Source organism: Microtus oregoni, unplaced genomic scaffold (genome assembly GCF_018167655.1).
Source record: "Microtus oregoni isolate MIOR12 unplaced genomic scaffold, Mior012 000044F_000, whole genome shotgun sequence".
NCBI classification, from domain to species: domain Eukaryota; kingdom Metazoa; phylum Chordata; class Mammalia; order Rodentia; family Cricetidae; genus Microtus; species Microtus oregoni.
This window is the reverse complement of record NW_024543211.1, coordinates 44,909-68,797: the sequence shown is the minus strand read 5'-3', so window position 1 is coordinate 68,797 and position 23,889 is coordinate 44,909. Positions and strand designations below refer to the sequence as shown.

General features: G+C 38.8%; 1 pseudogene; it reads left to right on the top strand.

The window, feature by feature from the left end:
• Positions 1-2,421, top strand: part of LOC121434563 — a 45,001-nt pseudogene extending 42,580 nt beyond the window's left edge.
• The last annotated feature ends 21,468 nt before the right edge of the window (positions 2,422-23,889 follow it).

Genomic DNA, 23,889 nt, shown 5'->3' with positions numbered 1-23,889 from the left:
AACCAGTGTGGTAAAGCCTTTGCAGCTCAAAGTACTCTTCAAGTACATAAAAGAATACATACTGGAGAGAAACCCTATGAATGTAATGAATGTGGTAAGGCCTTTGCAGCTCACGGTACTCTTCAAAACCATAAAACGACACATACAGGAGAGAAACTATTTGAATGTAATCAGTGTGGCAAGGCCTTTGCAGTTCACAGTAATCTTCAAAACCATAAAAGAACACATACTAGAGAAAAACCCTATGAATGTAATGAGTGTGGGAAAGCCTTTGCATCTCACAATAATCTTCAGAACCATAAAAGAACACATACTGGAGAGAAACCCTATGAATGTAATCAGTGTGGTAAGGCCTTTGCACGACACAGTAATCTTCAAAACCATAAAAGAACACATAGTGGAGAGAAACCCTATGAATGTAATGAGTGTGGTAAGGCCTTTGCACAATACAGTAATCTTCAAAAGCATAAAAGAACACATACTGGAGAGAAACCCTATGAATGTAAAGAGTGTGGGAAGGCCTTTGCATTTCACAGTAATCTGAAATGCCATAAAAGAATACATACTGGAGAGAAACCCTATGAATGCAATGAGTGTGGAAAGGCCTTTGCAACTCACGGTACTCTTCAAAACCATAAAAGAACACATACAGGAGAGAAACTGTATGAATGTAATCAGTGTGGCAATGCCTTTGCTGTTCACAGTAATCTTCAAAGCCATAAAAGAACACATACTGGAGAAAAACCCTATGAATGTAAAGAGTGTGGGAAGGCCTTTGCATCTCACAATAATCTTCAGAACCATAAAAGAACACATACTGGAGAGAAACCCTATAAATGTAATGAGTGTGGTAAGGCCTTTGCAGCTTATCGTACTCTTCAAGTACATAAAAGAATACATACTGGAGAGAAACCCTATGAATGTAATGAATGTGGTAAGGCTTTTTCACAGTACATTGTTCTTCAATGCCATAAAAGAACACACACTGGAGAGAAACCATACGTATGTAATCAGTGTGGCAAGGCCTTTGCATCTCACAGTAATCTTCAAAACCATAAAAGAACACATACTGGAGAGAAACCCTATGAATGTAATCAGTGTGGGAAGGCATTTGCAGCTCGCAGTACTCTTAAAAGGCATAAAATATCTCACTCTAGATAGAAACTCTATGAACTTAATCAGTGTGGTAAGAGCGTTGCACAGCACAGTCATCTTCAAAGGCATAAAAGAACACACAAAAGAGAGAAACCCGATGGATGTATTTCATGTGGTAAAGCACAGTAATCTTCAAAGGCTTAAAAGAACAAGAAACTGAATGAAATCAGCATGATAAAGCCTTTTCATGTCTTATTCATCTTCAAATGCATATATGTACACCTACAGGATAGAAACCGTAAATGGAATCTATGTGGTTAATCCTTTGTCACAATAATCTCCAAATACATTAAACAATCCATCCTGGAAAGAAACTATGAATTTAATGAGTACACTCTTCAAAAAGATTTTTTAAAAATCATACTGCAGTGAAACTCTCTGAATATATCCATTATGGTAATGTTTTGTACTTTATACAGGAGTAAATCTTTTTGTGTATACATCTGATAAAGCTTGTGCAAATTACAATATCCTTTGGTTACCTAAAGAAGAACCTAAGGGCTTATTCTAAATTATGTTTTAAGATCCTTACAGTCAGCTAACTAACAACATTCGTTCTGTAGAAAAAAATTTAATCATGTCAATGATCTGTTCATTATGATACCTCTTTATTTTGTTTGCAACAGCAAACTAATGAACAAAAGCTAATTCTTGAATTTATGAAATCATATGGGTAGGAGAAAAGGCTAGTCAAAGAAACACATCCTGATCCTGAAATGAAATCTAAAGTAAAACACTTTATCTCTAAATCTAGAACTGGTTATCGAAACAATATCACCCTGAAAACAGAACCAAAAAAATAAAAAGGGCCAGTGAAGAAAACACACTTTTGCTCTCAATCCAGAGCCAAAGAAACACTCTTCCCTTGTTCAACTGAGCACCAAAGCAACCAATCTCTGAGCACAGAATTCTGCCCATGTCTCAGCTTGTTCAAACTCAGGGACTGAAATCTGACAAATTTCCACCTTCAAAATCTCCTTAGATCTGGTTTTAAGAAGCCCTATATAATTCATATTGCTCATTCAGTTAGCAGCTGTTTCTTTCCACCTTGGCAGAGGCAGTCACTCTCTTCCCTCCCATATAAATCTCCTGACTGAGGTTTCTGTGAAGAACTTCTTTCACTGGAATGGATCAGAAACTCCCTAGTGGAGTTGAATTGAGACATAATTGATACTTCTACTTGGAAAGTCATTTAACCCAGAGGAGCACAGCAGCAATGGACACCTCTTTTGAGGCACTTCATTAGGGGAGTAGAGCAGATCAGTAACAGACATTTCTGCTGGGAAACTCTCTTAGAAGAATTGAGCGGATCCTCTCTCTCAGAGAGGAACATCATTGCCTCATCTAGTGTGGCACCCTTCTCTTCACAACTGTAGGTGTTTCCTGACTTCAGGCAGTAAGGGTATCTTTCCCTTCAGAACTGTAACTCTTGAGTTGTGAAGTTGAATGATAATGTAACTCTTTTAGATTTTATACTTCTTCAATTGCAAGACCTAAGTAATTAAGGTATAAGGATTTATGGATGGGTACTTTGGTCTTTTGTTTTGTTTTTCAAGACAGGGTTTCTTTGTAGCTTTGAGCCTGTCCTGGAACTAACTAGTGTTGTAAATGTTTTAAATTCTATTTAGCTCACTTTTAACTCTGAGCTAGGAACAAACTCAGAATGAAAAAGTTCATATTCATGAAAAAAATGTTAATGGCTTTAAACATCACAGATTTCTTTAGCTTCAAGAAAAATAATTTTTTATCATAGCCTTGCAAGAAGTAAATTACATACCATGTTCATTCAAAACTGATAGAGGAGATAATTGCATTGTGGTTTCTATTTTTACGCATTTGAGGTAGTCACTAGAGTGTGCTGTACGTGTGGCAAATCCATTTAGTGAAGTTTAATTTGTAGACTTTATATTCCTTCTACGACTTTTTCATCTTCTGTTGTGCCTGTACCTTGTGATAGGTATTTCTGCTGTAATGTATGTAATGGAGCCCTTATCATATAATTTTTCTCAATGGTTATTGAAATATCAGGCCATGTTTAAGCATACTTTCATAAAACAGTGGTGATTTATCTTTCTGGTTTTGATTTTTTCTTTTCACAAGTATTTCATTGAAATTTTGTTGTTTGATATCCATCTTATCTTGGATATCAGTAATGATTCAGGGATACATTTGAACTCATGAGTACAAGTCCAAGGGTAGATGATGAACTACCAATGTGCTGTTTTTTCAAGAGAATTTAACAATGTTAATTTTAAAATGACTGATAAAAATTATAAGAAACATTAAATACTTGATGTGTGTATTCAAAGAAGTATTTTTATTTATCTGATATGGATGTAATAATTTATGAGAATCAGCAAACATCTGTCTATGTAATTCCATAGCTTGAGGTTCTACAGGAATTGAGGTAAGATTTCTAGTCTTGCTCCCAACAGTGCTTTCCCACTGAACCATTTCAGTGGTGCTCAAATTCAATTTGAATAAATATTACACTAGTAAAATATGTTCATTTTGAGGAGTAGACATTTATTTATAACACTTTTTCAAAACCAAAATTATACACCAGGAAATTTGCCTCATTTAGTAAAGATCATTGCTGCTAAGTCTGATGACCTGGGATCTATCTCTGGGTTATGCACAATACCTTTACAAGTTTTCTCATATTTCTTTACATTAGCAGTTACCCATAGACACTCCTCCAACAGCTCATTCATTCATGAATAATTTTCAAACCCAAAGAAGTGCCATTGAGGTCATTTGTAGGCAAATATCTCCATAGGTTTAATCACTAGAACTCACAAAGCGGAAGTAGATTATTGACCCCTGCTAGCTTTCCTGTCAGTGCTACATACACATCATGGCACAGGTGTATTCACACAAACACTCCAAACAATTTTAAACAGATGGAATTAACAATGCAAAGAAAGTAACAAATTACTGAGACCATATGAAATAATTTGGCCATTTAAATTATAGAATTGCAAGAAACATTGCTATTCATCAAAACAATGATGCTCCATTTTATATCTTATTTTATTATTTATTTCTCTGATTCAATTCAATTAAAATTAAAATTCAGTGCATTTAAAAACACATATTTCACCTGGACATAGAATTGTATGGCTATAATTACAACACACAGGAGTGTGGGCTGGGCTGATCTCAGTAAGGCCAGCATATTCCCCAAAATAAATTCCTGGCATCCATGGCTATGTGGAGGTAACCTGTCTTAGAAATAAAAAAAACTTAAATTATGGATCTTATGTTCATAAAATATGAGTGGTTCTTGGTTGGCCAGGAAGTACAACCACCTTGTTTTCATTTATTGGTGGCACCAACTATTGGTGACAGTAAAAATAAAGTCACTTTTGTATGCTTACACATTACAAATTTCACTTATCCCAACTTTTGTTTATAGAACACAATTAACCATCATGCATTTAACTAATTCATCATTCTGAACTATCAATAAATCAGATACAATTAAAAACAGGAGATATAGAGCATTCCACAGTAGAAGTCAGCAACCATATCTTTGACTCCAGAACTTTGTGGTAAATTTTTATAGGGTCTAGTGTGTGGTAATCAAGTAGATCAGTGGTACTGACTAAGAAAGGACATTTCCGGGAAGGAGTTGGAGGTAATTCCCAGTAATGCTGCCCAGAAATTATTCAAGATGCCGTCATGTTGAATAACAGACCAGACATGGGCTGGAGCCACAAACAAATGCATGACCTTGATACCTGTGGGTGTCTGTCCTAGAGAATTAAATCAGGGCTCCACACATTTTTTGATTTACAGAAATACAGGGAAAGTGGCCAGCAGGTGCATGACCTGAGCCCTCAGGTCGGATAGAGAAAGAAGACACACAAACAGTAAACTTAGAATCTGTTAAGGGAGCTGCTTGATTTGTTGCTAATGCTGAGTCATGAAGCCCTTGGTTGAAGGAGGCAAGCCTCTGGTCACTGCTAGCAAGCATAGCCCACCAAAGAAAAGGCAGTTACAAAGACATTGCATTTGACTATGTTTTTGGGTGTTCAGAATTTTTTCCAAGTTATTTCAGATTTTTTGTGAAAGTTTTGGCTACACATTGGAATGGCATTTGTGAGCAGACTTATTTTTCCTAACTGCCACCTCAAGATTACCAAACAGAGGCTTTTAAGATTTTAAGAATTGAAAATGTTTACCCAAGATCATAGTTATTACTAGCCTGCTCTTACATTTTAAATTAACCCATATTCCCCATTTAGTGTCTTCCACTGGTAGAACATTTATCAGCATGGCACATTCATGTCTTCCTCCCTCTGCCTCATGCCCAGCTTCTAGCCAGTCAGTGTTTTATTAAACCCATTTGAGTGACAAATCATTGGAGTATACAAGAGAATTACTCCAACATAGATGTTACTTAGAAATGGGATTTCGTTTACCAAAAACCTTAGTACTCATTGAACTGTGACTTCATTTTTATGTAAAACCTACTCAATGGCTGGGAATGTTCATGTTACAAATTAAATAAGCATACGTAAACATTTAGAAAGCTACACAAAGTTAGTATTGATTTGTATGTATATTTGTAGGTACAAGTTTATATCTGTGTGGAGATGTATGTATGTGTATGATTCTGTATGTGTGTATGATGGGGAAGCTCTATTAACCAATCATGCCTAGTAAAGACATGGCTAACTGGAACCCAGGAAGAAAACTGGGACTTACCAGGTGCTCACTCTCTGCGTAATTCTCACCGACACAGAGGATGTTGGACTCCCCATTCTTGTGGTGTGAGTTTCCCATTGTAACCATTAAAAATATAATTGTTATCCTTAAGCTGGCCTGGTTATTTCCCATATTGAGCTAATTCACAACATGCATGTTTATATGTGTGGAATACAAGAGAAACTCTGGTGTTATTCCTCTGATTTTCCCAAACTTATTTGTTATTTCTTTTGAGATAGAGTCTCTGATTACTCTGTGACTTTCCAAGTAGACTAGGCTAGCTGGCCAACAAGCCCTATGTAGCCAATATTCTCTGTGTCCCAGTACAGTATTAAAACTTCTTGTGACCATAGTTTTTTTTTTTCTATTTCTCTTCAGTATAGATTCTGGGCCTCAAATTGATTTCCTTAAGCTTACAAGGCAGGCTCACCTGTCTTCTCAGACCCACACAACTTCAGGTTTTTTGTCCTTTCTCTTTGGTTTTCATTTAGTTTTTTGAAACAATTCCATGTAGCCTTGGCTAGGTGCCTTCAAACACACCTATAATACCAGTGTTTATGAGGCTGAGGCAAGATGTTGACAAACTTGATGTCAGCCTGTGCTACACTGTATGAACCAGTACCAAGAAAAATAGATACTACTCGTTAGTATTGCCCTCTTTAGTATCTCCTCAGTCCAGCATCAGGAGTGCCATTTTAGTTACCAATTAAGATTGCATCAATCTGCTGCCTGACATCCATAAATGGCTCCGCATTGCTCTCAAGATGATGAAGATGCTCATCAGCAGGGCCTCACTGCTGTCTGCCTGACTCCCTAGCTCCCAGTTTCTCCCCACTCTTTCATAGTCAATGCAATAAATAACCAAATGTGTCTTTAAATCTTCCCGATATTCAGGATGTAAAGTATCAAACGATGAGCCTCAGGGTAAAATATAAAATAATGGAAATGGGTTAATTTAAGATGCAAGTACTAGATTGGAATAAACCTGAGCTGTTGGCAAAATAGTGTTGTAATTAACAACATTCTGTGTGATTATTTAGGTTTGGGTGGTCAGGAAACACAAGTGCGGTCTCCGTTTACACATCGTCCACACCATAGTGAGCTAGGCCTGAACTCTAACAGTGGTCTGCTGTTGTGGAATATTATTTTCACTGTGTAAAGGTGTGCTACATTTTTCTACTACTTCGTAAAATGATGCAAACATGATACAGTTTTTGATTAAATAGGATTAACCTGGGGTCAAGAGGCTGTATCAGCAATCAACAGACAAGACGTTGTAGGGAGAAGCTAAGAGTAGCAAGTGTTCTTAAGCGGGGGCTGAGTAGAAGGACAGCACATTTTGGAAGGAGTACGCAATGAGAACATATTAGGTTGCTATTCAATGTCTTTGAATACTTCACCTCAACTTTTTTTTTAAAGATTTATTTATTTATTATTATTATGTGTACAGTATTCTCAGTATTCTGTCTGCATGTATGCCTGCAGCCAGAAGAGAGCGCCAGATATCATTACAGATGGTTGTGAGCCACCATGTGGTTGCTGGGAATCGAACTCAGGACCTTTGGAAGAGCAGGCAGTGCTCTTAACCGCTGAGCCATCTCTCCAGCCCTTCACCTCAACTTTTAAGTCCTGTGTTCTATAGAAGGATAGAGACTTAGATATGTAGTTCCTTACTCGCTTTCATAGCATCCCCTATCTCATGTCTCTATGAGTGTGAGGCTGGAGACCAAGGGCCAAACTGCTGCTGGTAAATGTGGAGTTGCAATCATGGGTTGAGACAGCAGTTGCTTGAGGTACAGTCCCTTTGTATATGTGTTGGTTATGATGGTTAATGAATAAGAAGCTGCTTTCAGCCAATGACTTAACAGAATGTAGCCAGACAGAAAAAGCTATGTAGAGAAAGTAGGCATAATCAGAAGAGAAGCCAGGTAGCCACCACAGGAGAAAGACACCACCAAGCGCTGGTATTAAAGGCTTATGCAATTATGCTCAGCTATGAATTACATCCCTTAAGATATGTGACAAGCTCGGTGGTGGTTGCGCATGACTTTAATCCCAGCACTTGGGAGGCAGAGGCAGGCAGATCTCTGTGAGTTCGAGACCAGCCTGGTCTACAGAGCTAGTTCCAGGACAGGCTCCAAAGCCACAGAGAAACCCTGTCTCAAAAAAAAAAAAAACCAACAACAACAACAAAAAAAGATGGGTGACAAATGTTTCTGTATCTTTTGTAAGGACACCTAAGCACAGTGTCTCTCTCTATTTAGTACCTAATCTTCTGTGTACACATGTTCCCCCTCAATGTCTCTCTGACTTTTGTGGAAATATTTTTCTGTGGTGTAGCCAAGGATTCAATATTACCCAAGTGGTGGTTCCTTAAGAGGGCTCTTCCCAAGGCATTTGTAGCAATTCTGGACTGGATCTACCACTGAAGTTGATACAGAGGTGAAAGGGAAATTACCAGGGCTCAGAGACATCTTCTGAGCATGCATGAGTCAGGGCTGGCATCAGTCTGGCTATGCTACTTTTAATTCAATCTCTGACAGGATATCATCTTCCCTTACACACTTAGTGTATCAGCTTTTCTTGATCTTGTGCATATTGTTAAATAAGGAGTTGGAGGGGTAATAAATCAATATGAACCTCTTATATAGTAATTGGAAAACAGGGTCCTTAAACATCAGTTCTGTTAATCCTTCACTGCCAGCACGGGGAATCTAGTTTAAGAAAAAATGAAGGGCACAGCTATATCATGGTGGTGCCTACCTATAATCCTAGCACTTAGGAGACAGAAACAAGGAGATCAGAAGTTAAAGGCACTCCTCAAACACAAAGCAAGATTAAGATCAGCCTGGGAAACACGAGACACATCCACATGCACATACACCCACAGGCGCACATACACACACACAAGGATAAAAGAAAAATATGCAGCACTCGGGAGGCAGAGGCAGGTGGATCTCTGTGAGTTCGAGACCAGCGTGGTCTACAAGAGCTAGTTCCAGGACAGACTCCAAAGCTTCAGAGAAACCCTGTCCCGAAAAACCAAAAAAAAGAAAAAAAGAAAAATATGGTACAATTAATGATTAATATGTACAAATTTTACTTATAGCACAAAATACATTAATCCAAGTTACAAAAAAAAATTGCAAACTTGATGCTCAAGTAGAACAGAAATGTTTAAACAAATTTCTGTGGAGTACAATGGTGAAATGCAAGAGATAGAAAACATTTTTAAAGAAATATTGGATTATAGGAAATTATCATGATGTAATCAATGGGAGGGGAAATATGCAGACCATAAAACATTGCATTAGCTTCTGTCCTAATCTTATTTTTTTTTAATTATTGTCCTATGGATATATGTTTAGTTCTAGAAAATTCTGGAAAATTGTGGTGAGATACTAATAGTTGCTTCCTTTCTGGGCAATGTGGTTACAGATAACTACTCTTCTTTTCACCTTTTTAGTTATGTTAGGTATTTCTAAATAAATATGACCTTGGACCATAGAAATGCTGGCATTCTTTTTAAGAAGGCAGGGGACACCTTGTTCCAAACAGATGGGCTCCATGAGGGTGTAAGTGATGGAGATGGTGATGCAAGCTCAGCCATGTGGAAAGATAGACAGAGAGGGTCAAAAATAAAAGTATGAAATATTGACAGGGATGAATAAAATAGTTGGGAGAAGGACATATGTGGGATAGAATATGTGATTTACCTATACTATTTGCCATCCTAGAAAAGGGTGAGGAAGAGGGAAGACTGTGGGCTTCATGAGATTTCTTGGATGGGTAGAGATGCTACTGCCGTCTACTGTGGTGCAAAAAATATGTGCAACACAGGTAGCCTGTGCTGGGGAACTCCTGCAGTCAACAGCCTTTAAGATACCTGCCACCTTGGGCATCATCTCATGTACGGTAAATACAGACAAAGCCTCTTGGCTGTTGGATTTGGTTCCCATTCCCATTGCTCTCAGAAGGCTCTGGACTAGTATTCTTTCTGTTAGTTTATTTCCAGATGAGTAAACCTTTGTTATCTCTATTCTGAACTATTTAGGAACTCTTTGTACAACAACAAATTGGTGACCATATGGCCAGAATACTCACTATTGCTGGGTCTCTCCTGCAGCCTTCTCCCACCACACACAGCTGAACTACCTCTCTGCAACTTAACCACCTCCCCTCTGGCACACAGCTGCACACCATTGTGTTGGCCTCCTGGAAGACAACTTTACAATTTCCTTCCTCCTATGCCCAAGTGGCTTAGTCCCTCCTACTAAGTGGCTGACTTACTGCTGCTTGTGGCTTTTGGCTTTTGGCTCTGCAGCTTCCAGCTCCTCTGGCTTCTGCCAACCCTACTCTGATTAGGCTGAGATCTGACTCTGGGAGGAGGGGCAGCTCCAGCTTGCATTTTAGATCAGCAAATGCCTGAACCAAGCTTTGTTCTGTAACCTCATGGCTCACAGCCATCTGCAAGCTCTATGTTCCTTGATAGTCTGCCCAAAACAAACCTGTATGGGGATATGCTGTTCTTAAGTAATTAACTAAATTTTGTTGTGATTTGTTTTTGTTAAGATTGATAGAGCATTATATTTTTTTTTTTTTAAATTTATTGAAGCCGGGCGGTGGTGGCGCACGCCTTTAATCCCAGCACTCGGGAGGCAAAGGCAGGCAGATCTCTGTGAGTTTGAGGCCAGCCTGGTCTACAAGAGCTAGTTCCAGGACAGGAACCAAAAGCTACGGAGAAACCCTGTCTGAAAATCAATCAATCAATCAATAATTTATTAATTGTTTGATTTAAAATTTCCACCTCCTCCCATCCTCTCATTTTCCTCCCACTCCCTCTCCCCCTCACTCTCCAGTCCTAAGAAAACTCAGGATGCCCTTTCTTGTGGGAAGTCCAAGCCCCCGTCTCCATTCTAGGAAGGTGTGGATCCAAACAGACTAGGCTCCCAAAAAGCCAGTACATGCAGTAGAATCAAAATCCACTGTCATCATTTTCTTCTCAGTCTACCCTCATTGTCAGCCACATCCAGAGAGTCTGGTTTGATAACATGCTTGTCCAGACCCAGTCCAGCTGGCCTTGATGAGCTCCCAATAGATCAGTTCCAGAGTCTCCATGGGTGGAAGCAATCCTCGTGGTCCTGCCTTCCTTTCTTATATTCTCCCTCCTTCTGCTCTTCATCTGTGCTTTGGCGGCTCAGTCCAGTGCTCCAATGTGGGTCTCTGTCTCTATCTCCATCCATCACCCGATGAAGGTTCTGTGATGATATTTAAGATATTGATCAGTGTGGCTATAGGACAAGGCCAGTTCAGGCACCCTTTCCTCCACTGATCAAGGACCTAACTAGGGACATTCCCTTGGACACCTGGGAAGCCCTCTAGAGCCAAGTCTCTTGCCAACCCTAAAATGGCTCCCTTAATTAAGATATCTTATTCCCTGATTCCCATATCCACCCTTCCTCCATCTAAACCCTCCCAGTCCCCCAAAATCTCTCCATACTCCCCTTCTCCCTTCTTTCTTCCCCTCTCCCCTTCCCTCAACACCAACCCCTTCCCCATGGTCCCAACTTTTGCCTGGTGATTTTGTCTGCTTCCAGTTTCCAGGAGGATCTATATGTTTTTCTTTGGGTTCACCTTGTTATTTAGCTTCTCTAGGATCATGAACTATAGACTCAATGACCTTTGTTCATGACTAGAATCCACTAATGAGGTAGTACATACCATATTCATCTTTTTGGGTCCTCTCACCACATAATAATCAAAACACTAAACATAAAGAGTAAAGAAAGAATATTAAGAGCTGTAAAGGAGGGGGCTGGAGAGATGGCTCAGTGGTTAAGAGCATTGCCTGCTCTTCCAAAGGTCCTGAGTTCAATTCCCAGCAACTACATGGTGGCTCACAACAATCTGTAAAGAGGTCTGGCACCCTCTTCTGGCCTTCAGGCATACAGACAGAATATTGTATACATAATAAATAAATAAATAGTTTTTTTTTTTAAAAAAAAAGAGCTGTAAAGAAAAAAGGCCAAGTACCATTTAAGGCAGACCTATCAGAATTATACCTGACTTCTCACTGAAGACAATAAAAGCCAGAAGGTCATTGTCAAGCATTGTGCTGACATTAAGAGACCAGTGATGCCAGCCCAGACTACTATACCCAGTAAAACTTTCAATCACCACAGAAGGACAAAGCAAGATATTCCAGGACAAAACTAGATTTAACCAGTACCTAGCCACAAACTCAGCCATACACAAAATACTAAAAGGAAAACTGGAGAAAGTTAGGTTAACCAACAAAAACACAGACAATTGATGGTCTCATAGGAGTAAATCCTAAAAAAGGGAAAAGGCATGAATTAACATCACCAACAATGAATACTAAATTAATAGGAGATAGCAATCACTGGTCAGTATTATCTCTTAATATAAATGGGATCAACTCACCTATATAAAGACACAGGCAAACAGATTGGATACAAATACAGAATCCATTCCCCTCCTGCATAAAAGAAACACATCTCAACCTCAAAGACAGACATCGTACCAAAGTAAAGGGTTGGAAAAAGTATTCAATCAAATTGACCTAAGAAACAAGTGGCTGTAGATGTCCTAATATCTAACAAGATAGACTTCAAGCTAAAATTGTTCAGAAGAGACAAGAAGGTCATTTCATATTAGTCATGAGAAAAATCTATCAAGAGAAATCTCATTACCGAACATCAATGTCCCAAATATAAGGCCACGCTCATATGTAAAAGAAACACTTCTAAAGCTTAAAACATACATAAAACCCCACGTACTAATAGTGGAAACTTCAATGTTCCCCTCTCACCACTGGACAGGTCATTAGACAAAAAATTAACAGAGAAATAACGTATCTAACAGATGTTATGACTCAAATGTACGTAACAGACTTTTATAGAATATTCCTTTCAAACAGAAAAGAATATATTTTCTTCTCCATACCTGATGGAACTTACTCAAAAATCAACCACATACTCAGTAACAAAACAAACCTCAACAAATAAAAAAAATCAGAATACCCCTATGTACTTTATCAGATCATCATGGTTAAAAACTAGAAGTCAACAGCAATACTAATTTCATCAAATGCACAAACATGGAAATTAAACAATGCTAACCAGAATCATCAATGGGTCAAGGAAGAAAAAAAAAGAAGAAATTAAAGAATTTCTAAAATTCAATGAAAATGACCACACAACATATCCAAATTTATGGGACACAATGAAAGTAGTGTTAAGAGAAAAGTTATTGCACAAAATCCCTACATATAGAAGACAGAAAAATCCCACATTAGTGAATTAACAAAACCTTTGAAAACTTTTTAACAAAAAGTAGTAAACTCACCTAAGAAATCAAGACAGCAGGAAAAATCAAACTAAGAGCTGAAATCAATAAAATAGAAATGGAAAAAACAATACAAAGAATCACTGAAACAAAGAGTAGGTTCTTATAGAAAATCAGCAAAATAGACAAAACGTTATCCAAATTAACCAAAAGGCAGAGAGAAAATATGCAAATGAACAAAATCAGAAATGAAAAGGGGGGCATAACAACAGACATGGAGGAAATACAGAGAATCATCAGGTCATATTTTGAAAACTCCACAAAATTGGAAAACTTAAAGGAAATGGACAACTTTCTGGATAAATATCACTTACCAAAATTAAATCAAGACCAGATAAACAAATTAAACACACCTATAACTGCTGAATAAATAGAAACAGCCATCAAAAGACTCCCAACCAAAAAAAGCCCAGGACCAGATGGTTTCAGCTCAGAATTATACAAGACTTTCAAAGAAGAACTAATACCAATACTCCTTGAGTTATTTCACATGATAGAAAAAGAAGGAACAATGCCAAACCCCTTTTTTGAGGCTACAATTACCCTGACACTCAAACCATAGAAAGACATTATAAAGAAAATTACAGACCAATCTCACTCGTGAACATTGATCCAAAAATACAAAAAAAAAAAAAAAATTACTGGCAAATCAAGTCCAAGAACACATCAGATCATTCATCCACCATGATCAAGTTGGCTACATCCAACAGATGCAAGAATGGTTCAACATACAAAAATCTGTCAACATAATCCACCATATAAACAAAGTGAAAAATAAAAACCACGTGATCATCTCATTAGATAACGAAAAACCATTAGATAAAATACAACATCCCTTCATGATAAAAGGAATATACCTAAACATAATAAATGCAATACTCAGCAAGCCAACAGCCAACATCAAACTAAATGTAGAGAAACACCCAGCTATTCCACTGAAATCAAGAACAAGACAAGATTGTCCACTCTCTTCATATCTATTGAATATAGTTCTTGAGGTTTTAGGTAGGGCAATAAGACACCAAAAGGAGATCAAGGGACTACAAATCAGAAAAGAAAAAGCCAAATGCTCACTGTTTGTTGATGGCATGATAGTTTTCCTAAGCAATCCCAAAATTCTACCAAGGAACTTCTACAACTCATAAACATTTTCAGTAATGTAGCACGATCCCGGATCAGAAAAAAAAAAAAAAACAATATCCCTCCTATAAAAAGATAATAAAAGGGATGGAAAAGAAATCAGAGAAACAACACCCTTCACAATAACCAAAAGTAGAATAAAATATTTCGAAGTAACTCTAACCAAACAAGTGGAAGACTTGTATAACAAGAACTTTGATTCTTTGAAGAAAGAAATTAAGAAGAAAATAAAGTGGAAAGATCTCCCATATTTTTTGCTAGGCAAAATAAACATAGTAAAAATGGCAATCTTACTACAAAAGCACTCTACAGATTCAATGCACTGCCCATCAAAATCCCAGAAAAATTCTTCACAGACCTTGAAAGAAAGGTACTCAACTTCACATGGAAAAGAAAATATCCCAGGATAGTGAAAACAACCCTGTACAATAAAAGAACTTGGGGAGGCATCACAATTCCTGACTTCAAACTTTACTACAGTTCTACAATACTGAAAACAGCCTGGTATTGACAAAGGAACAGAGAGAAGATGAATGAACCAAATCAAAGAACCAGATAATAATTCATACATCTTTGAACACCTGATTTCTGACAAAGCAAAAAATATCAAATGGAAAAAAGAAAGCATATTTAACAAATGATGCTGGAATGACTGGATATCAACATGTAGAAGAATAAAAATAGACCCATATCTATCACCATGCACAAAACTCAACTCCAAATGGATCAAAGACCTCAACATGGAGCCAGCCTCACTGAAATTTATAGAAGAGAAAGTGGGAAGTACACATGAACATAAGGGCACAGGAGACCACTTCCTAAATATAATCCCAGCATCACAGACACTGAAAGAAACAATTAATAAATTAGACCTCCTGAAACTGAAAATCTTCTGCAAAACAAAGGAGATGGTCAACAGAACAAAACAACAGCCTACAGAATGGGAAAAGATCATCACTAACCCCACATCAGAGGTCTGATCTCCAAAGTAGAGAAAGAACTCAAGAAATTGGTCATCAAAAGAACAAATAATCTAATTTTAAAAAATGGAGCACAGACCTAAACAGAGAACTCTCAACAGAGGAATCTAAAAGGGCTGAAAGACACTTAAGGAAATGTTCAACATCTTTAGTCATCAGAGAATTGCAAAACAACTCTGAGATTCTGTCTTACACCTGTAAGAATGGCCAAGATCAAAAACACTGATCACAACTTATGCTGGAGAGATTGTGGGGAAAATGGAACACTTCTGCGTTGCTGGTGGGAATTCAAGGGGTACAACCTCTTTGGATATCAGTGTTGCGATTTCACAGAAAATTAGGAAACAACCTTCCTCAAGACCCAATAATACCACTTTTGGGTATATAACCAAAGGATGCTCAAAAATGCACAAGGACATGTGCTCAACTATGTTCATAGCAGCTTTGTTTGTCATAGCCAGAACCTGGAAACAACCTAAATGTTCTTTGACCGAAGAATGGATAAGGAAAATGTGGTTCATTTACACCATGGAGTACTACACAGCAAAAAATAATAATAATGACAGGTTGAATATTGCAGGAAAATGGATACAGCTAGAAAACATTATTTTGAGTGAGCTAACCAAGACACAGAAAGAAAATTAACACATATCCTCACTCATAGGTGGTTTTTAAACGTAAAGCAAAGAAAGCTAGCCTACAAACCACAATCCTAGAGAACTTAGACAACAATGAGGACATTAGGAGGGACTTACATTGATATAATGTACATGGGAAGAAAAGAAAGACAGGATCTCCTGACTAAATTGGCAGCATAGGGACAATGCAGGAGTGTTAAAGGGGGTAGGGAAAAGACAGGAAGGGGTGTAAAGAGCAATGTAGAACTCAAAAAAATCAATAAAAAAATACATTCCTAAAAATATCATCTGGTCATAAAAATATTAGAAACCCCAGTAGCACAGACAATGGGAGCAACAATGAATAAATGGGACCTCCAGAAACTGAGAAGCTTCTGTAAAGCAAATGATACACTCATTAAGACAAAAAAGCATCCTACTGAATGAGAGAAGATCTTCACCAACCCCATATCAGACAAAGAACAGATCGTCAAAATATATAATGAACTCAAGAAACTAGACACTAGCTGGGCGATGGTGGTGCATGCCTTTAATCCCAGCACTCAGGAGGCAGAGGCAGGCGGATCTCTGTGAGTTCAAGACCAGCCTGGTCTACAGAGCAAGTTCCAGGACAGGCTCCAAAGCCACAGAGAAATCCTGTCTCGAAAAACCAAAAAAACAAACAAACAAAAACAAAAACAAAAAACAAAAAACCTAGACACTAAAATTCTAATTAACCCAATTTAAAAATGGGGAGCCGAATTGAACAGAGAATTCTCAACAGAAGAAGTTCAAATGGCCAAAAGACACTTAAGGTCATGTTCAACTTCCTTAGTGATCATGGAAATGCAAATCAAAAAAACTTTGAGATACCATCTTACACCTGTCAGAATGGCTAAAATCAAAAACACCAATGATAGCCTTTGCTTGAAAGGATGTGGAGTAAGGGGAACGCTCACTCATCCACTGCTGCTGGGAATGCAAACTTGTGCAACCATTTTGGAAATCAGTGTGGTGGTTTCTCAGGAAATTCAGAATCAACCTACCTCAGGATCCAGCAATACCAATCTTGGGAATATATCCAAGAGATGCCCAATCATACTACAAAAGCATTTGTTCGACTATGTTTATACCAGCACTGTTTGTAATAACTAGAACCTGGAAATAACCTAGATGCCCCTCAATGGAAGAATGGATAAAGTGTGGAATATATATATATATATATATATATATATATATATATATATATATATGAGTAGTACCTAGTGGTAAAAAAAATGACATCTTGAATTTTGCATGCAAATGGATGGAAATAGAAAACACTATCCTGGGTGAGATAACCCAGACCAAAAAAATGAATTTGGTATGTACTCACTCATTTGTGAACTCTAGCCATAAACAAAGGATACTAAGCCTATAGTTCACAAGCCTAGAGAAACCAAATAACAAGGTGAACCCAAAGAAAAGCATATATAAGTCCTCCTGGAAATTGGAAGCAAAAAAGATTTCCGGGCTATAGTTGTGAGCATGGGAATGGGGGTAGGGGTGGGGGTGAAGTTGAGGGAAGGGGAAAGGGGAAGAGAGAAGGGAGAAGGGAAGGACTGGCAAGAGCTTGGGGGAGGGGGAGGTTGGAGATGGAGGAAGGGCCGATTTAGGAGCAGGGAAGAAGATAACTACAATAAGGAATGCATTTTAGGGTTGGCAAGAGACTTGCCTCTAGAGGAGATCCCTGGTGTTCAAGGGGATGTTCCCAGCTAGCTCCTTGGACAGCAGAGGCAAAAGGTGCCTGAACTGTCCTTGACCCACTATCACACTGATGTGAGATCAGACTATCACACTGATCTCGAATATCACCATAGAATCTTCCATCGGCCGCGATGTATGGAGATAGAGACAGAGACCCTCATCAGAACAACGGACTGTGCTCCCAAGGTCCAGATGAAGGGCAGAAGGAGGGAGAACATGAGCAAAGAAGTCAGGACCGTGAGGGTTTGGTCCACCCACTGAGACAGTGTGCCTGTTCTAATGGGAGCTCACCAAATCCAGGTGGACCGGGTATGAATGAGCACGTGATCAAACCGGACTATCTGAATGTGGCTGACAATGGGGGCTGACTGAGAAGCCATTGTTAAAGTCACTGGGACTTGTTTTATGGCATGTTCTGGCTTTTTGGGACCCTAGTCTATTTGGATGCACAGCTCCCTAGACCTGGATGTAGTGGGGGAGGGCCTTGGACTTCTCACGTGACAGGGTTCCCTGCCCTCTCTCAAGCAGGGAGAGGGAGGGGGGAGGTAGGTTGGGGAGTGGGAGGGGATTGGGAGGAGGGAAGGAAGTGTAAATATTTGAATGGAAAAATAAAAAAAGAAGGAAATAAAGAAGGAATGAGCAAAACAAAATATTAGAAACCAAGGACACAGGACGGAGATAATGAGAGGAGAAAATGGCTTTGAGCCTAAAGGAAAAGAGGGTTCAACTGCTCTTGAATGAGTGCTGTAAATAACTGCCTCACAAGGAGAACACAAGTGTTTGTGAGGTAGGGAGTTTAGGGAAGATCGAAACACACATTTGTCAATTGTGTGTGACTGTGAAAGTGTAGGAGAAGACTGGGATCTAGGCAGGCATGCAGGCAGCTGTGAGGTCCTGCTGATGAGCATCTTTTTCATCTTGACAGCAGCGAGGAGCCATATGTGGCTGTCCATCAGGAAATGATGCACTCTTAAATAGTACTTAAAATGGTACTCCCAGTGCCCCACTGAGGACACATTAAGAAGGGCAATACTAAAGTCTAGTATCTATTTATTTTCTTAGTACTGGTCATACGATGTAGCCCAAGATGACATTAATTTAACCATCAATCTGCCTTAACTTCACAAATGCTGGTATTATAGTTGTGAATGAATGAACCTAACCAAGACTGAAGTCTTTTTTTTCTTCCGAGACAGGGTTTCTCTGTAGCTTTGGTGCCTGTCCCGGAACTAGCTCAGTTACTGGGTGCGCGGCAATTGGAGGTCTTCCACCGAGATTTCATCAATTGGAGGTCCTAGCCGAGATATCGGGAACTAGGGAATGCTGAGAGGTCACCCTCAGAAGGTGAGGGTGGATTGGGGTATATGTGTTAATCTTGACATCCTTCGCTCAGTTTGGCAGCAAGTGGAACCAACCAAGAAAGAGAGGTAAGCAAACAGGGTTTTCCCCAGCCGGAGGGGACATATGTATTGGGAATAGATAATGTATATAGCTTAAAAAGATAAATGTGTACAGATGTATGATATGTTGATTTTGTTGTCTTTTGTGTTCTGGACTGGAGAAAGACATTTGATTCTAGGAACTGCTAAGAAAAGTATCTTGACTTTAAAATATGGGCTTAAGAATGTGATGTTTTGGAAAAGAGGTTCTGTTTTTGTCTCCACAGATATTTGATATTCATGTGGTTGGAATCACCGAGATCTCCTGAAATGTTGCACTGGACTGTGAGCTGGGGCGGCTCCAAGCAGCGGCCACTGAGGGTCTGCGACACATGCAAACCCTGGGACCAGCCTCGAGGACAGATGAGGCAAGAACACTAGGCCCACTTCCAGCACGGGCCTCAGGGTGCAGAAGCTCATCACAACTGCCAAAAGGCCTGTTGGCCTGGACCTCTGTCCCAGCCCGGGCCAACTGGTCTGGATGAAATCTACCCCATCCCGATGGAGTAGGAGCCCACTGCTCTGCCCCACTGCGCCTCCACCTTCCAGCTCGGTGAGAGCCCAGATCCTGAATTTCTTGTAATCCCCTGATCTGAGTGCCTACAGCTGCTCTGAGCATGAGACCTTGAGGAGTTCCTGATGGCAAGAGGATAGTTTTTGGTTGGTTCGGCTGGGGCATGGCTATCTCCATATAATCTGCCCCTGAACACAATAAAGGGGGCATTCTTGGGGAATTCAAGGATGACCTGTGTCACTGTCTCTCTGTCTGGTGTGTCTGTGTATTTTAACCTCCATCCCCCTTGCCCAAAGCTAGTGAACAGCGTGCCAGCGCACAGAGCACAGACACAGGGACATGGGGCGCGGCATTTGGAGGTCTCCACTGAGATATCGGCACTACATAACACAGAGTTATGTACACAGTAGAGTGGAAGGACAGAGGATGCAGGGTATTGAGAACAGAAAAATTGTTAAGGTCTTTTCCAACCTGGATACAGGTTCTGTGACTTTGGGACAGTCTTCTAATTTTCTGTAGGTTACATCGCATCCATGTGAATAGTGAGGATAATATCCCTAAGAGGGTATTTATGGAAGTATGAATCACAGAGATCCAAAGGTGAATGAAAAATAAAGGTCTTTACTGTAGGACTTCTTGAAACCTCTAAATGGCTAATGTTTATTGGTGACTCTCCAAAAACAATGTAGATTATGCACTTACAAACTTATCTGAATTTACATCCACTTCACCTCTGGTCCTATGCCCAAGAAGAGCCCTGCAAACAGCATTTGAGAGCTGGTAGCCTGGATCAGAGGTCCTAAAACTTACTTACATACTGGAATTATTTGGAAGACTGTCAAAACACAGTGTGTTTTCCTTCCAGAGTTTCTGGCTTAGGGCAGATGTGTGTTGTTACTGCTCTACTGGCACAGGGATGAATGGCTCTAAAGGTTCTGCTGACTTTGCTGCAGCCTCTAAGTCATGGCTTGCACTGTTCTCACTATCTGCAATATTTTCATTTTTCCTACACTTGTAGCTGATCTGTCTCTTCTGGTTCTGTTTGCCACACACCGCTTGCTTTTTGTCTCAGGAAGGGGGCAGCTACTGACCTATAAGCCTGTGAGTGAGCCCACCCCCAGAGAGATAATCTGTTAGGTGCTTTGTATGGGCTACAGCTTTAGAAGATGCCTCCTTTGTATTTACATCTCTACTTCAGAATCAGAAATGGTTTTAGAGTTAGACTATGACTATCCTTCTCTAAATCCAAGCACAACGTTAAAAGAAAAACTCAAAACTTCTGTCTCATATCAATAGCCTTCTGCTATGGGACAGAAAGAAGATAGATTTTAAAGGAACATTTTACTTTCCTTCATGCCCATTTTGTCTATATCTTATATTTCACTGAAAATATGTCTACATGAATAATGTTTACATTTTCAACAATGAACATCTTCCAAGAAGAAGACATTGGAGCCCCACAATGTCTCTACCTGATTGATATGAAAGCATGATGCTAATAGCACTGTAAGACCGACTTATGGGTACAAGCTGCAGATATGGTGCACCTTCTTACAACGTTCTGGCCACAATTCCAAATAAGAACTTCAGAACAACCCTATCAAATACTTAGAAATCGTCTTACTTTTATAATATCCCATAGAAAGAACATTGCCCCCATGACATCTGGAAGCAATTCTAGAAGATGCCATCCTCTCTCCCAACAAAGTTTGTCCCAACAAAGGGAAAACATTTAAGAGTTGATTATTACTCATATAGGGTTGGGTGAAATTATGTATACCCAGAGATCTCAAAAAAAGAGGGAAAATTGAATGGGATAATAGGTAGATTACCTACTCACACTAATAATAATAGTTTGTAATAGAAGGAATACTTGTGAACTATTATTTATGGATAATTTACATTGGTATAGAGTTTTTTATTGATACAAATTCGAATTATACTTATCATATAGAATATTTCTATTTTTTTAGAATGTTTGTAACACCTATGCAAAGTTATTTTGTCAGATTTTATCTATGCATGATTCTACAATAAACATGTGTCATGTTTATTGACACAATTTTATGAGATATTTGTCATATTGCATTATATAATTCTACCTCTGATCAAGATACTGATACATGGTTTATATTTTGAGATCATTTTCCTGCTTTACTGCATAGCTGATTAAAGATTTTTTTATATTCTGATAGGAAGTCTTAATCTTCAAAATTGTAATGAGACTTTAGTTGGTTGCTCATGCAGTCAGTTGTCTCTGTCATCTACTACACTTTTTGTGGGCTGCTGGACTTCACTACCTGCCTACTCAAGTAATATTAATGCTCTTCTCAGGCCTTTGATGGGGTTGAAGATGAGATAATCATACTTACCATCCTCTTATGATCTAGCCAAGCCATTTCTACTACAAGACATGGATTCCTTAGGATAGAATGCTTATCAAAACATTAGTATATATATTCCTTCCTTAATATTGATTATGCTTGTAATTCTAACTTTATATTTGACATCTGTTTCTTGTATACATAGTTTTGTATTGAGTTTGGAATTACTTTTTTTTTTTTTTTTTTTTTTTGGTTTTTCGAGACATGGTTTCTCTGTGGTTTTGGAGCCTGTCCTGGAACTAGCTCTTGTAAACCAGGCTGGTCTCAAACTCACAGAGATCCGCCTGCCTCTGCCTCCTGAGTGCTGGGATTAAAGGCATGCGCCACCACCACCCAGCCAAGTTTGGAATTTCTTATTTAAGCAAAAGGGTTAGGTACTGGGAGAGCTTCTTCAGTCAATAGCCTGTAAGACACCACTCCACTTGGGCATGTTCTCCTACATTATAAATCGATCTATAAACTGTGTGGTCACTTTCTTCAATTCCGTTCTTGAGTCTGGCTGCTAGATTTATTGAATACAAGATCCATTGCGCTGGGGTGAGTGGATTGATACCCGATTCTTAGAATTAGTTCCATTGGTCCTCCTGTCTCTTTTTGTGCCAATACCAGGCTCTTTTCAGTACTGTAGCTCTGTAGTAGACTTAAGTCAGGTAATGTGATGACTACAGAAATTATTTTTTGTATACAGTTGTTTTGGATATCCTGCATTAATTTTTGCTTTTTTTTTTTTTTTTGGTTTTTCAAGACAGGGTTTCTCTGTGGCTTTGGAGCTTGTCCTGGAGCTAGCTCGGTAGACGAGGCTGGTCTTGAACTCCTTGAACTCACGGAGATCTGCCTGCCTCTGCCTCCTGAGTGCTGGGATTAAAGGCGTGCGCCACCATCTCCCGGATTTTTTTTTGGTTTTCTATATGAAGTTGAGTATTTTTATTTTGAGGCCTGTGAAGAATTTTTCCGATGTTTACATGGGAATGGTATTGAACCTGTAGAATGCTTTTGGAAAGGTTATCATTTTTACTATCTTGATTTCTACCTAACAAGGGTAAGGGACATCTTCCCATTCTGTGGTGTCTTCTTCAGTTGTTTTCTTCAAAGATTTAATGTTCATTTCCTACAGTACTTTCACTTCTTTAGTAAGTTATTCCATAATATTTTATATTATTTGTGGCTATGGTTAATGGTGACGTTGTCATAATATATTAATTCTAGCCATTTTTTTCAAAAAATATTCCTTGTAACCACCGTCTATCTACCTTCCTGATGACCATTCCCAATTTTCTGATAACCATAATTATACCCCAACTTCTAAGGGAATTTTTAAACAAAACATACAAGGAAATGTATGAGAGATTTGACTCTTCAAGCCTCTCGTATTTCAGTTAATGGTATATCCTGTGGGCTTAAAAACATCATTGAATTTTATGATTTTATGGTTCTGGTTTGAGAGCCAAATTGTGTTTCTTTCACAGTCCCTTTTTTATTTTTTAGTTATTTTATATTTATTTATTTATTTATTTATTTATTATGTATACAATATTCTGTTTGTGTTTATGCCTACTGGCCAGAAGAGGGCACCAGACCATGTGGTTCTGGGAATTGAACTCAAGACCTTTGGAAGAGCAGGCAATGCTTTTAACCTCTGAGCCATCTCTCCAGACCCCCACAGGCCCTTTTTTAATGTTTTGGCTGTTTTCAGGGGGATTTTTTTTTTTTACCTAGTTCTAGATTCAGAGTTAAAGTGCTTTTCTTTGGCTTTGGTTTCAGGCCCAATGTTAGAATACCCTTGCTGTAACCCATAATACTTCATTAAAGGTTTTATCAAATACAATCCTGGTT